This window comes from Corvus moneduloides, chromosome 2 (assembly GCF_009650955.1).
Source record: "Corvus moneduloides isolate bCorMon1 chromosome 2, bCorMon1.pri, whole genome shotgun sequence".
In the NCBI taxonomy this organism is placed as follows: domain Eukaryota; kingdom Metazoa; phylum Chordata; class Aves; order Passeriformes; family Corvidae; genus Corvus; species Corvus moneduloides.
In genome coordinates this window covers 107,803,271-107,819,400 of record NC_045477.1, presented here as the reverse complement: position 1 = coordinate 107,819,400, position 16,130 = coordinate 107,803,271, and the positions used below count along the sequence as shown (strand labels likewise).

Sequence of the window (16,130 nt, the reverse complement as noted above, 5' to 3'; positions counted from 1 at the left end):
ACAAGCAATGCTTCAATGCTTCCCCTCTTGGTAATTCCACATCCTATCACCTCATTCATCAATTATTGCTTTGCATTTTATTTTCTTTATTTTTACATAAGTAAAACTGAACTGCAAAGCTAGAAATGTAAAGTTTATATAATTATGACTTAATTACTGCCAGGTCTTTAGTCTTCAAGAGAAAAATATTATTGAAATCATAGTGGAGTTTTGTGTCCCAGTTAAAAAAACAAATGCATTATGCAGTTGAATAGTATTCATTTCTTTAATACAAATGGACAAAACAGTGAAGGACATTACTGGAACTTTAGGGAGAAATGACAATTATCACTGAGTAATAAAACAGCTCAGCATACTTCAGTATTCTATCTTAAAAGCAGTCTACAGCCTAGGGAGACTTTTTAGGTTTGGTTTCTGTTCAGTAATCCAAGAACTCCAGTATGAAAAAGGAGAAAACTAAGGAGTTCCCAACAACTTCCTCTGTACAGAGATAGCAGGGACACTGAGGAGTGCTAAGAACATCCCAGTTCACGTCACTGACAAAGCTGCAAAATCTATCTAAAATGTCTTTTCAGTATATACACCAGCAAAACTCATTTCCACTTTACCTTCTGGTACAAGTAGAACAAATGAAAACTCTTGTTGTTCACATCCTTCAGCTCTGATTCCATTAAGCTGTGCCTCTACTGCAAGAAACGCTTACAACACAGGGATAGTTTACAGTATTACCAGATAATTGGGGGGAATTATGTTGTTTATTTTGCAAAAGGGCTACTTCGTTATTATACTGTTTACCTAAAAGAATCATTACAAATAAGTGCCAAAGAAAATACTGACCACTTTTTTTACCTTAAAATTGTATAAGTAACAGCAAATGAATAGTGGGGAATAAAAGAATAAAGGTGCCACCTTGATCAGAGCCAAGCAACAAAGGTGAAAACCACATAGCAACTTCAGATACAGCCCAGAATGCTGACAATTTATACCAAGAAGCATAAGCATGCTACAGATTTCTGTTTTCTCAATACTTTCTCCAGTCTGTATTTCTCCACCTTGTTTCACAAATCTCTTCAAGGAAGACATGCAAAACAAGGCAATTAAATAGGCCCATTCATGGAACCCAAAGTACTGTTTCAGGTCATGCTCAACACAACTCCTTATACAGCACAGATTTTTATTTTTTCCACTCTTTCCAAATTTAATATATTTTATTTACTCCACTTAATAACTCTGAACAATTGGTCAGTCATTTATACCATGGTACACAATGCTTTATTACCTAAACTCCTTCAAGTCACAGGGGCAGTTTATTATATCCCACAATTTTAGTAGACTTTTAAACAAAAAGCTCAGACTGCTAGTTTGGAAACATGGACTCTCAAAAGTGCTGACAGAAAATATACAGCTTTCATCATGTAACAAATGCAGGTAGGTAACTCTTAATTACCCAACATTTTAACTAAATCTGTTTCTCACTTACCAAAGGACAAATTCCTGTTTTCATCTAGTTCTTCTGTTGTGAAAAGGAAGGGTCATAAGGATGTATGTTTAACAGTGGTTAGAGTTTAATTCAGGTATGCTGGGTTCACAGTATTTTAGGAGCATAGTAATGAACCAAAGTAAGCCTTAGTCAATAGCTGCACTCTAGAATTAACTCACCTGGAATTTAGTCCAGTTGCTACCTTGACTTACATTCCACCTTTTTTTAGCACTCCAGTCACAGCTGTACCATAAATAGCTAGCACTGGCACATGCACAGTTTTCTGTCCCCCCACTACTGACATCTTAACTTGAAATCAATTTGGAAACTTATTTTATATGTCTCTCCTCCAGAAGCATTACATTTATTTCTCTTAGGTACTGCAGTGCAATTGATCAACCCCTGCTTTCATCTTTTTTTTTAGATTAGTTTGAGCAGTTTCTCCTCTTCCTTTGGTTTTGCTCTTCACTAAACGGCAGTATTATTTTCCTCAAATGGAATTATTAGAAATCATCTTGAGTTATAATAAAAGTGAAAAACACAACATACATTACTTTATTCTGTATTGTTAAGCAACAATATTCAAAAGAGAATGTCTCTTTGTCTTCATTTAATCAGATAAAATTGAAAAAGACTTATCAAATTCAAGGCGTAATTAGGAAAAAAATAACATTATGTACATATTCCAGATGACTTTCTTGAACACTATTTAAAAACACTTCATGTTCCAGTAATCCATATACCTTTTGGACAATTTCCCTTTAGCTCATGTATTTTGGAGGCATATTTAAAACACAACAACAACAAAAACCAAGCAAACAAACAAAAAAAACTACCAAGAGAAAACAAGATATTAGCATGGTATTATTTGTTACTTAAATATTCCTTTAAGGCATTCTGTAATTTAAAATAATCTGATTTTTGTAACAAACAATTTAATAGCTTGATTTGTAATAAAACTGTAGAGCATTAATGGTGTATTTTGTACATTTTTATACTCATAAAGTCAATCTTAAAGCACACATCACAGGACATTATCTAGTTTACAGATACTCAGGTGTTCAGCATCACTTACTGTTCTACCAGTGGCCCTACAAAACCTAAATGTGAGCACACACTACACTGTAGTAATATCCTTGTGCTTTTGCTTGCAACATGTAGCCAGACAAAAGCAGGGTTATCAAATACTGAAAACAATCTCAGCTTTCATTATTTTCCTTCCAAATTAAAACTTCAGGTTAAAGCATACAATGATGCCACTTCTGCTGTGGTATCATGCCAAAAATCTGTTCTATGTAACTACCAGGCATTTGCAGACATTAAACAATTCACATCACATTGAAAATTATTTCTGATTTACAGCAGAGAACTTCACCACCACAGTCAGCCTTATTTGTCCTGCAGTTCCTCAATAAAATGGCTAAGTCTATTAGGGAAGGAAAAGGAAGTTAGTAAAAAATTTACCACGCATCTCACAAATGTAATTGATCCTAGAGGTCCATTTTAATCTTTATCCATCATTGCACCTGAAATAAGATCCAATTTTTTCAGCTTCACAGGTGGACTGGCTTTTCATCGCAAGAGATATGAATGAGCCATGAATGATTTTTAAAAAATACGAATAAAGATTGCACAAATATATATGCTTCAAAAAGAGCTGCCAAATCCCACACTTTAAACATAAAACAGAATCGCAGCTCCCCAATTTATATCTTCAGCACAACACATCCTCTCAAATATTAGCAACACAGCTCAAGGGCTGCTATCCATAGTATAATGCCATACTTGGGCAGTACAGCTCACCTGGTGTTCCACCTTGGGCAGGAACACTTCAGGCCAGTAGGAGCCTTATCCACAGGGTCAACTTCTCACCACATCCTTGCACCAGACCCTTCTCAATCACATGGCCCAGAATAATGCACACAGTCTTCCAGATTACCCAACACATGGCTCTCTCAATGTCAGGGCTCCACAGCAGATGAAAAATCTGTAGACATACTCAACAGAATAGTCTCGCTTTCATCCCTGCTTCCATTTCACTGCTGCAACTCAGCTTCCACTATTTCATTCTCAGCATTGTATGCAAAACCAGCTTTAAGGGTAGGAAATACAGCGTATCTTCCTTTTTAAGTATTAGTTACATTCACAATAGGTTGTAGAAAGTGGAAGTGGTCAGGTCAGTCATCTGTACAGCAACTTCCAGAAGCACAAATTAGGCTGGGGGTCCCATCATACAGCCCTCACCTTTGAGATTCAACAGTATAAAAGCACATTCTTATTTTCATGCATTACATTCATGCATTCATTACATTACTTTCATGCCCTACACCATCACCCTTGTACATTCAATACTAAAATTCATTCCCCAAATTTGGGGGTCTGAATGGTTCTAGATGCTAAAAGTGCATGGGACTTGACAATTTGGTGGGAACTGATATGTTGTAACTATTGCTATACTTCACAAGCTACAAAGAGGTCAAAAATAAAACTCATCATAAAAATACCAGTAAGTGAGCAAGAAAAATTCCAACACAGTTTGATAATCACAAAGTGAAAGTTACAATTATTATTAATAAATTATTTTAAAATCTGAGTTTTTAAAAAAGCATAAGAACTAGGTTTTTAAAAAATTACCCATTGATTTTAAATTGGGAAAGTAAAATTTATTAGTGTAGAACTGTTTATTTTTTCAGTAACTGAACAATCTCTTCTCACTAGCATTGAAGCTTTGTGTAGACTTACACTTTAAGGACAGCATACCTCCTCTTGGTTAATTTCTTTGAAGAGCAGCAAGATAACAAGCTTGATCTGCCTTTCATTCTCAGTGAAATAGCCAACAATAGCTCAAATGTTATTTTAGGTGACTATAACTGGAACAGTCAAACAAAAGGTCACCCATTTTACTGGTATGGAAAAATACAGGATAGGCCTCCAAGCCTCCCAGGGCTGTTCAGTAGTTTGTATGATCAAAGGCGAACAGACTGTGACCTTAATACAAGTATCTTCCTATCTCCCCTCATCCATACATATTACTTGCAATACAATTTTAGTCACTGTATTTTATTGTGATTTATCTCAGAAGAAAAAAAAAACCCAAAAAAACATCTCCAAGCATCCAAACTTACAGTTAAAACAATCTTAAGTTTCAAATACATTAATTACAAATACGCATGGATTTTTTCCTGTGAGTTACATCACATAATATTATTGAGTTAGCAGAAGCAACTGAAAAACAACTAGGCTAATAGAGAGAAGGCCATGCCTGGTTTTTTTTTCAGATAGGTTGTTCACTCACAGAGCTTTAGGCAACTAAAGCATCAATGCGTATAGAATTTACTGAAGCAGATTTAATGATCTTCAAATGACAGGAATAGCTATTTTCTTGGGAAAAGCAGAGTCATGGTTCACCTTCTGAAAATACTATTTTGTTACTATTATTGTGGGCATCCCACACTGTCACCTTCATTCTGAAATCTGTTTTTATTTATACCAGTAGTACAGTTTTTAAAGAGAGTCAAGCAACACATTTGTTGTGCTGAAGCTACAGATTTCTTTAAATCCTAAGCTGAAAAAAATATTTCAGCCCTCCAATTTTTTCAAGAAATATTTCAATTATTTCAATTTGATTTGCTGTGCTACAGCACCTCTTTTCTCTCTAATCCCCCTCATTTCTATATATGAGGTTTTATGTTTGAAGTTCTTCCTGGCTGGCTGACAGTCTTCTTCCTCCATCAAGTTCATATTTCTGTCACTGACTTTATAGTCACAACCTCTTACCCACGTACATCAGATGATGTTTTCTATGCCACCTATTCCTCCTTGCTCTTGATAATAGGTCTAAGCCGAACAGCTTTCCCCAATACCCTTAAAGACAGGAAATTCTTTAAAAACCTAAGTTAGACTGCCAAACAGGTCTCCCCCCTCACAGTAACTGTGGGTCCCATGACCACCCATGAGAATACCCCTGCTTCCCATCTAGAATAACATTCCAAAATTATTGTCCCTGTGACTTCCCTCCCATCATGCACAGGCAATAACCTACTGCAGCAGCTTCACAACTCTCCCACTTTCCATCCGACCTTCCCTGTGCACGCTGGCCTAGCAAAAGGCAGCAAATGCCACGGTGGTTATTATTACTACAGGCCAGCCACAGACACACAGACTGGGGTTCCCCGTTTCTTGCCCAAGCTCTTCTCTAAACATCTGCCTGTTTCTGTCAGACCTGTATATGCATGCGACAGGACTGGAGAACACTGCCCCTCTGCCAAAGTCAACTAGGAATTGGGCAAGCAGTTCAGAAGTTACTGGCAGGGTGGGAGGACAGGCTAATGGACAGATGGATGGACAGATGGAACAATTGCATAAGCAACCTTCCCTCAAACTAAAATAAAACTTTGAAGTCCCACCTGTTCCACAAAGCATTTCATCAGCACTAGCCACTCCCCACTTCAAGGTTTTCTGTTTTATAATAGGCTATACTGCATAAAGGAGTAGCTTTAGTCTGTAGACTTACCGGATCAACACATTACTGACTGTACATCACGATGTACAGCCACAGCGCTCCATAAATAACTGCCTTTAAACACAAGCTGTACCCAAACAAGATTTCACAGTTAAGGAGAAAAAGAATGGTTGCATAAAAACATTACAATGGCATGTAATTTGAAACATCCTTTGTAATAATAATGCCAGCAAGGAGAAAAGAAAGCAAGCACAAGCTTTTGGGGTGGGGTTTTTTTTCAGGTTGTCTTTTTTCTTCCCCCCCCCCCCCTTTTTTGGGGGGGTCTGTTTTGTTTTTCAATAAATACGAAAAGAAGTAGAGAAGTAAAAATAAAGACTACTACCAATTAAAGGATCTGCAAAGGCGTCTTGCATCTCAACAGCTTAAGATTGTGTGAAGGGATAGAGAAGAAGCTGTGCTAGATGAACAGATGGATCAGGAAAGTGTGAAGAGGTCCATAAGGTAGACTCAAGTTTTTAAAGCATGAAACTTCTGAAGCAAGCAGAGATTCATTGTAGGTGTTTTCATAAAAGGATTAGTTAAGGTGAGGGGAGATAGGGGTTTCTTTGGTTTTTTTGAAAAAGCACATAGATGTAGGTAGATAACAACACACTGTGTGTCTGGAGTGGTGGATTTGGGAATACTCCATCCTTGTCGGACATGCAAAGCAAGGAAGACTGGTAGCATTTTTGCAGAGGTTAAGTAAACAACCTGATGGCAACACTGTGGATGTGGTAGATCAAGAGTAGAAACAAAAATAGAGGGAGATCAGAGCCAAAAGGAGAGGAAAAAAAAAAAGCCTGCTTGCACCAAAGACATTTGCTTCATTTTAGCTAGAATTCTCATTTCAAGTGCTCGAAAGAAAATAATGCAACAGTGTCATTAAAATGAGCTGAGCAGGGAAGTGTGTATGTTCCCCAGCAAAAGAAGAATAATTTAATTTTACACAACTTCTTCCCATTGACACTTTAGGAATAAACATACTTTTAGGAAAATACTGCTTTTGAGCAGAAGGTCGACCTAGAGAACCCCAAGAGGTCTTTTCCATCACTGATGTTAGTTATCACTTCAAAATACCCTATGCAATCCTAGTAAAAACAGCAGTAGAAAGTTGGAGAGGAAGTATTCTGTATTTATTAATAGATCCAACCTCATCTCAGTAAACACCCATCTTGCAATAAAAAAGTTTATAATTAAAAGTAGCATACGTTCTGAGGTTCAGAACAGAAAATCAGTAACAGGTACTGTCACTGCTATGACAATTGCCTACTTTTTGACTAACAAACAGCTTTAACTTTTGGATGAACAATCCTATATATAAATAACCCATAAGCATAATAAACCATTTTTCATCTCAAATGGCATATGACATTAAAAGCAAACTTGTCTTAATGTATTATAAACCTATGTCCATCTCCTGTTCATCATCATTACATTTATATTTACACAACACAGAAAACACTGAAGAGCTTCCAGTATGGCTACCAACTATTTTGAACAACATCAACTTGAAAAATCAATTAAGATGTGTTAAAAACAGCTTCATATACTATACACGATGCTGTATGTTTTGACAGCTTTAATATTTCTTCACCTCTGAAAGGGGTCACAAAGTCAGATGGGCCTTAATCCTGCATACACGCCTTTATAAGCAATGCAACTGAAGTTAAAAACATGCTGAACTTATTACATGTGCACAAATATTTGTAGAGAGGGTTTAAGTGACTCCGGGGAATAAACAAAATGCTGCCAAGTGTTCAAAATAAAAAAACAGAAGAGGGAACTTTTCCTGTAATTTGTTTTTAGCTACTGGAAAGTTTTATTGAACACAGCAGGTTAACAGGAATTTAGAACAAGTGTAATAAGTCTGACAAGAAGAGCTTTACAAACAGCTGACTACAACATGCCCCCACATTCCATGCACCTTAGTTTTGCTATTAATATTTCAGGTAACAGCCAAAAATGCAGCCTACAAAAACAAACACAAAACCAACCAACCCCAAAAACAAATCAAACAAAAAAACCACTCTCACCATCTTGAAAGAAAATGACCAAACTACACTACACTTATTCATTGACAATGCCTCTGACAAACCTGCAATTAACATGATATGCTGCAACACGCAAGATCCAACAAATCTCAGTGTGCCTGGTAAGAGTAAGAGCCAGCAGAGGGTAATACCCAAATCCTTCCAGCAGACTTTTGAAGTTTATCTACTACAGGTCTCCCACCAGAACACCATCCTCTTCACCATCACCTAGAAATGCACCCAGATGAAAAGGGAGAGAAGAAGAGCAGCACACATCACCAAGCATCATGAGCCCCCAACACTCAGGGCACACTGGACCTTCTGCTCTACCAACACCAGCATAGTGCTGATGCATGCTGAGGCAAACACAGGGAGCTTGTGAGAAGTGAATTACACGAAAAATACACAAAAAATTACTATGACCTTCTTAACATTAGGAAATATAGCAACTAATAGCATAATAAATTTGTGTTTATAACCTATCTAATTTAATTCAAAAGATTCTGTGCTTTCAAAATAAATACATAGAAATACTAAGTCCCACTTGCTAGTACAAAGCTTAAAAAGCTGGCAGGTATTTTGCAGCCATGAAATCAGACTGGTTTAACAAGTTAAAATATCACCCAGAATATCACATGCAAGCCAAACAGAAGGATCTACCCTCTCAAAGTCAGAAAGTGATGAGACTGAAAAGCACTCAATGATGCACATTCACTTACTTCGCACATAAGTGGGACTTTACAGCTGAGGAGTTGCTCACTTTGTAAGGACTAACTCAAAGTAAACCAAACACACTGGAAAAATGGGTGTTTCTATACCAGACAGCTATCCCAGAGAACTATCAATTTAGTAGGCACTTAAAAAAAAAATCCATTTTAGGATCACAACTTCTATGAATTTGATTATGAAGTCAGCCAATACATAGTTCTACAAAGAAACCGTATTAAGTGTAAACTGTTTCTCCTAATTCACTAAGAAATGTACAGCTCTTCCAATACAGGATGACTTTTAAACACTGACACCTAATTATGAAGAGGAGAAAGGAGTGAAAAAACTTTTGGTTTCATATTCAAGCTCCAAGAACTATTTTTTTTATACTTAATAGTTGAATAAATATTTTTTTGTACTGAACTTTGCAGCCACATCCTCCTATTCCTTCAGCTGAATACAGCAGTGTGTTACCATGAACATCTGTACTATACAGACATCTGTAAGAATGGATTAACAGAGACAGTGATACAATTTATTAAAATAATGGAGCTCTATGTAGCTGGCATACTGAAGATTCAGTTAAAAATTGGTTCACACTTTGGGTTTGTTCTCCTTTTATTTTTTTTTTTTTTTTCAAATATTGCCAGGCATGTATTTCTTGTAAATGCCAACCACATCACCACATCAAGATTATATTCTTTTTTCCAAATAAGTGTCAGTGTTAAATTATCCTATCAATAAAAATAAATAACTAAAGGATTAAATTTCAAGACACTAGTAGGCAATTCCAACACTAACAGGTTGTATTAAGAATTCAAATGGGAAGCCAAGCTGGAACACACAAACATCTCTGCTGAAGTAATGTTAGAAAAATAAATCTAATTACACTAAAGCTAGAATTAAAAGCTTCTGGCAATCTAACACTTCAGTACCACAGAAAGTCATCATATAATAACTATAACTAATCCATATGCATTTTCCTCATTTTAAAACACAGCAACAGATTATTTTTACTCCACATCAGCTAAACATGACTTACGTCTAAAACTTCATGTGAGTGAGAAGAGGAACACAACTAACTTGAGAGCCCATACATTCATTTCTGAAAGTTACTTTGCCTAAAGGAAACAGGCATGGAAGTTCTCTGAGAGCTAACCTATTTCCAGTGGAACTCTCATGGTTGCCTCAGAGAAGGGAGGAAATAATATATGCAATATTTCTATAGCAACAGAGTTTAAGACATGTAGCTCCTTTTATATTTACTTGTTCTTTCATTGTGACTTAATCAAGATGTTTAACACAACTATTTCTGCCATGCTAAAATATCTTAATTAACACAGTGACAAAGAAATACATTATCATGTTCTAAATTTTAAGAACTATTTTTAAAAGCTGAACAGATTAGTCTTGTGAACATTCAGAACTGTAACATTTTTCCTTCATCCACATTTAATATTATGAAATTGCACAGACTCAGCAACAGGGCTGATGTTGTAACAGTGACTTCCCCTGTTTATTTTTGCATTGTTTTAATGTTTAATTTATATTATAAAATTATTTCTTACTGTTTCTTATGCAGAAAGCTGGTATAACCATTCACAAACAAATCTCAATCTAGATACTAAAGTATCATAGTTAAAATACAGAATTTGGAACCACAAAATAAATTCTATTATTCATTATATTACAAACACTCATCATCCTCATGTTAGAAATAACATGATAAGGATGCTGTTCTGAAGTAAATATCAAGATAATAATCTAGAGTTTATAGGTTTAGCTCATGGGTAATGCTAAAATTCTTTAAAATTCTCAACTAGAAATTATGACAAACATAAGGCATTATTGTTTCTTTCACAAGATGAGCACATAGTTCACAATGACTTCATTTATTCTCCATGTCAACGCATTTCCAGGGTAGTTCTATCTTATTACTGTTTCATGACCCATGTTCATACTTTGCAGACAATAAGCATATAACCATTAAAAAATTTCATAAATAAGAACTCATATCCTAGTCAGAACTTAAATAGTACCTAGGAAAACTGTTGATTAGGTTTCTTCCATACAGATTTTTACTGCTGTTATATGTTTGAGACAGAGTGAAAGCCAACGCTTACATGTGAACAGTTCTCAAGAGTTTCCATATATAGTCAGTATTATAAATAGTTATTTTTATAGCAGCACTGAACTGACTTTTCAATATATATAGAGAGGGTGTTTTCTGCTTACAGAAATTATTCTGTTATTCTACCTTGTACTTCCAGTCTTAGCTCTCCTCCCACTCACATGGTCCCGCTCCCTACAACAACAGAAATAGCCACTGCTAGTGTCAGGCCACCCTAGGACTACTGTTCACAGAATTACCAAGTTGGAAGGGACTCAAGGATCATCCGGCCCAACCTTTCCTGGAAAAAGCACAATCTAGACAAGATAGCCCAGCAGCCTGTCCAGCTGACTCTTACAAGTATCCAGTGTTGGGGAATCCACCAGTTTCCTGGGAAGATTATTCCTTCAGCTGATTGCTCTCATTGTGAAAAATTTTCTTCTCATGTCCTATTGGAATTTCCCAGTCGCCTCTCATCTTTTCCATGGGACTCCTTGCAAAAGGGAGTCTCCATCTTCTTTGTAGCCACCCTTTAAATACCGGAACATGATGTTATAATTAGATCAGTGCTCCAATAACAGTTTCCACCAAACTACCCCAAACCTCTATTTTATAAAGAGGATCTCTCTATACTGATCATACAGTTTTTTACACTTCCCTGTAGCTGCTTCACTGGTAAAGAAGGCTTATAAAATGTATAATCTCAAGAGTTTTGTTAGGAACATAAAGCTATAGTATGCATTTCAGTACTAAAATCTCCAAGTCTATTTTTTCCCCCATCATTATTAAACTAAACTGACAGGATCTATGAGAACATTAAAAAGAATCTGCAATTTCTTCGTTTCAACACCAAGTTTTGAAAACTAAGCCAGGGCACATAAGCTATAACATTAACAAGTTTATTGTAACTTTCATTTTTAAGTCAGACAAAAGGAATCAAAACAATATCTTGTTTCAGCTTCCATAAAATTCCAACCTAAAATGTTAAAAAAACTTTAACATAAACCAACCATGTATTACATATCAGACTCATTACAAGTGTCGACATAAAGTTAAAAAACAAGCACAATCCAAATATTTTTTAAATGTGTATTTTTAAAGATAACTGCTTTCATCTGCAGGTCTAACACCGACTGAAGTTAATTCTAAAAGAACTAGTTTCAAAACGTGGTATAGCATTTCCTCCTTGCAACACATGGTTTCTACAGCTTTTAGATTCTTCCATGCTCGTATAAAATATGGTCTATCACCAATTATAATGTGGCATCCAGTTCTTTTGCATGCTAGAAAAATCTAATGAGCTAAATCAAGGCAACCAAGATTTTGACACAATTCTGATGTAATTACCTAAATACTACAGTTTTAGGTAAACACTGACAAACAAGGCCATATTCCTGAGAGTTATTCAATGCAGGGGCTTCTTGAGGCAGAGATCTCTCCTTGAAGAACATCTTGCCAAAAGTACAAAGGGGGACATTTTCCTTCCTATTGCCAAAGGAGCAAAATGAGAGAAATTTTAAACACCCACACAACTAGAGGTAGTATTTAAGTCTGTACAATAGAAAAGGCCAATACTTTTCTTATTCAATCCACCTGGTAAAAAGGGCACTTCGTGCTTCTACTACACACAAATGTGTTTTATAAAAAGCTTGCTTTTTTTTCCCCCAACTGCAGATCTCTTTGCTGTTAAAAGCATACACACTTAGACAAGAACAATCTTAATGATCACGCTGTTTTAGGCAAACCCAAAAGACTATCTGAAATGCTAAATTTTGACACACTTACACCGCATCTGGGAAATAAACAGTTAAGTGTACACGTAGACAGCAAAAGAAAGTGGGACTTTTAGATTGTACTAGCCAAGGAGCCAGTATTAGCTGGCCACATCCAACGTGATCACTCATTACACTGGAAGATGGTGGTGCTCAACACCTCTCTGGAAAAGCAGCAGAGAGGCATGAGGACAACAAAAGAAACTAAGAGGACAATTTTAAACTTCTCTCCTGCAATACTGCAGAGCCACTCGTGATCTGCGTTTATCAGTGTGCCAATGGATTTTCCCAGCCCTCCTCTGTAGTATGTTCTCTTACAGCCTATTTGAGACCTTTCAAAGCTTTACTAGATAAACATGTATTTGTAATAAATGATTCTTCCAGATACGACCGTGACTAATGTATTACCATCTTGACAAGCCTACTGAGTACAAGCCAGGTAATAGCTTCCCTCGCCCAAGGCACAGCACGCAGGAATATGCACGATCATTACTAATTTCACTATGGCAGTTGCAGGCTGGTGCTGTCTCAGACAGCTACCTGCCGCAGCCATGGTCGGCAGTGCACGATGCAGACAGGAGGAGGATCTCTGAGAGCAAGGCTGGAGTAGTTCAGCAACAGCGTACAGGGCCCTCACATTTATAAAGAGAACGAAATAGGAGCTCGGCTTCTTGGTCTTCCAGCCCCAGAAGAGGCACTGCTGCAGACACACAAAACCCTGCTTGAAAAAAATCCTTTTCCCTTCCATATGCTCCAAGGACAGCAACCGAGTTTTCCCTGCTCACCCACCAATATAAAAGATGAAAGCTGAGAGCAGAAGCAAGGAATAGCCCAGCAACGGGAATCCCGGCATCCCTCATCTTCCTAGCGGCTCGAGGTGAGGAACAGCCTTCTCTCCTGGGTGTTGTCCCCTCTGATGCTCTCCATCACCACCTGCCTACCTTGGAACAACTAGTACGTTTTCTCACAACTGGCATCGAGAATGTACAAGCCCAGCAACAGGGCGACTGATTAAAAAGAAAAAAAACAAAACAAAACAAAAAAACCAAAACCACACAAGAAAATCCCAAACCCACCTAACAGAGAAACACTGCCTCCCCCAAATCATAATAATCTAACGAGCATCTTTTTTAGAAAAAGCCCTAAACCTTTCCAGTGCGACGGAAGAAGGTATTAGGGAGGAAGCGGGGAGAGCTCGCGCAAGACAAGGCACACAGGCGGAATCCCACGGGCGGCTGCTCCCCCCGCCCCGGGGCACCACCGGGGGGACCGAGGGCGGGCCGCGCCCGCCGGCTCTGCCCCCTCCCGAGAGGGGCGGCCGCGGACCCCGCGCCCCGCCAGACCCCGCCGGGCACCGCAGCCTCACCCCCGGGCCCTCCCCGGCCCCTCGGGCGCACCTGGGCTGGGAGCGGAGCGGGGCGCAGACACCGACCGGCCCCGGCGGGATAGGAGGAGGGCGGCGGGCGGCAGGCGGCCGCCAGCGGCGGCGGGTGAAGCGCGGCTGCCGGGGAGGAGCGGGGACGGACAGGGAGCTGAGGGAAGGGGACGAGGCACGGGGCTGCCTCGCCGCAGCAGCGGCAAGAGCCCGGCAGCCGGGCGGTGACAGATGAGGGCGGCGGGGGGCACGGGGCGAGCTCCCGGCGCGGCTCCCGTACCTGCGCTCCGGCGCTGGCGCTGCTCTCGGTGCGCCCGACGGCACTTCCCCGCCCGCCGCCGCCGCCGCCGCCCCCTCGCTGTGCTCCCCCGCCCGCCGCGCTCAGCCGACGCCGCTGGCCGCAGGACCCGCCCCCGGTCCGCACTGACGTCCCCGCCCACCAATAGCAGAGGAGCGAGCGGGCCCCAGGCGTCGCCCACGCCCACCTTGGCCAATGGGACCCCGCCATGGCCCCGTGTCCCCGCCCCTGGCCCCGCCTCCGCGGCACCGCCCGGCTCGGGGCCGGCTCGGTTGGGGCGCAGCTCTCGCGCAGCGGGTGCGGGAGGCGGCGTGGCCGCGGCCCCGGGGGTGGCACCGGGCGGTCCTGGGAGCAGGTTCGGTCATGGGGGATAGGGGGACATCTCCGCAGGTGGAGAGGTGGGGGACCACCCCCTGGCAGCAGGGCACGGCTGTGAGGGATGTGTCCCTCCCTGACAGGGAGGGGGGCAGGGGGCTTCTCGTGCAGGGGATTCCGGGGAACGGATGGGCTTCCTTTTTTTATTTTTTTAATTTCTTTTTTCTTTTTTTGGCAGGGAAACTGGTCCCCGCCTCCGGCACGCAGAGCCGTTAGTCACCCGGGTGCGGAGCGGGGAGGCGGGAGAAGCGCCGTAGGGAGCTGCTGCTGCTTCAGCTGGATGGGTGGAGAGAAGGAGAGCGGGTGGAGAGAAGGGGAGCGGGGATGTTAAAAATCAGTATCTTTTTTTTTTTTTTCACATCAGCTCCTGACACGGTGAAAATGCCTCCAGACCTTAAGCATTTCTCCATCCTTTTTTTACAAAACCGTAATCTGGGCTTTCAAATTCTGTTGCTGGCACCTGTAAGGCTTTCACCTTTTAGATTTGCTCACACAAAGTAACAGTTTTAAACTAACAGCCACTATCCAGCAGACATAGAATATCAGATGCATCACGGCAAAATGTAGCTCTGCAAGTTATGGATGCTCGAACTCGACTCCCATTTTCTTGGTATGCTTCAATGGTTATTTAAATTACAAAAATATTATGAAGCCCAATGGACATAACGTGCTGCAGGACTCAGCAATAGTTGAGTATTGCTACCAAAAGTGTATTTCTTCTTTAAGGATATGTAGCCTAGAAAAATCTGCACAAACAGAGAGCAGAATTTAAGGCATTGCAGGGCATAAAAATCAGGCATCTCATTTTCGTTTGTTGTTCCACACGGACTGCTTCATGAGCCTTGGGGCACTGAAGTGTTTTAGTTTAGATCAGGGATGCACTTTTGAAGTAAATGCTGTCATCATCTCTGCTAACAGTGCTGTAATTCAGAGTATGGAGTGGTGTTGGAGTGCATGAAATAGATCCCTTCTATATGAAGATAACTAATGCATTCCAGCCACAAATGAGCACTGGGAGGGACTCAAACTGAACTAATCAAACACCAGGAGTCCTTGAGGTGAGTACAGCTTGAAGATCAGGCCCTCAGCACCAATGGTTGCACTCTACAGGTCTGTTAGACCTTGGTGCTTGCCAGTGTAGTTGAAGGTTTGGAGCTTTGTCGTTCAGAAAGAGGGTCCCAGGGGTTTCTAGTGTAACATCCGAAAGACCTGATTCCTGTTTCACAGTTGGCAGTCAACCGATACTTAAACCTTGATGCTTAAAAGTCTGCCAGAACTCCCACTTCATGTATGGATCATCCCATGTTCTTGTGTCAGGAGTACCTCACATCATCCACAGCTGTAAGGATAACTTGAACTGAAGTGAAAAAATGTGCTACCAGTGTTGCTTTCAGATATTGTTAGTGGTTTTTGTGGTCCTTATTAATCTCCCTACACCTGCAACAGATTCCAGAATAGAAGGCAGTGGTGCTGCAAGTTTA

At 40.1% G+C, this 16,130-nt stretch overlaps 1 protein-coding gene across 7 annotated transcripts in view; it reads right to left on the bottom strand.

Moving 5' to 3' along the window:
- CDKL5 (cyclin dependent kinase like 5) overlaps positions 1-14,337 on the bottom strand; it is a 125,155-nt gene extending 110,818 nt beyond the window's left edge. For 5 of the 7 annotated variants that reach the window (XR_004238457.1, XR_004238458.1, XM_032100747.1 and 2 more), the window contains exon 1: positions 14,257-14,337. The gene's annotated coding sequence lies outside the window, so the exon portion shown is untranslated. Of the gene's footprint in view, positions 1-11,187; positions 11,360-12,176; positions 12,315-13,390; positions 13,666-14,256 lie in introns of those variants that run through there. The other 2 variants (XM_032100748.1, XM_032100750.1) reach the window with 2 other exon arrangements.
- Positions 14,338-16,130: the final 1,793 nt, after the last annotated feature.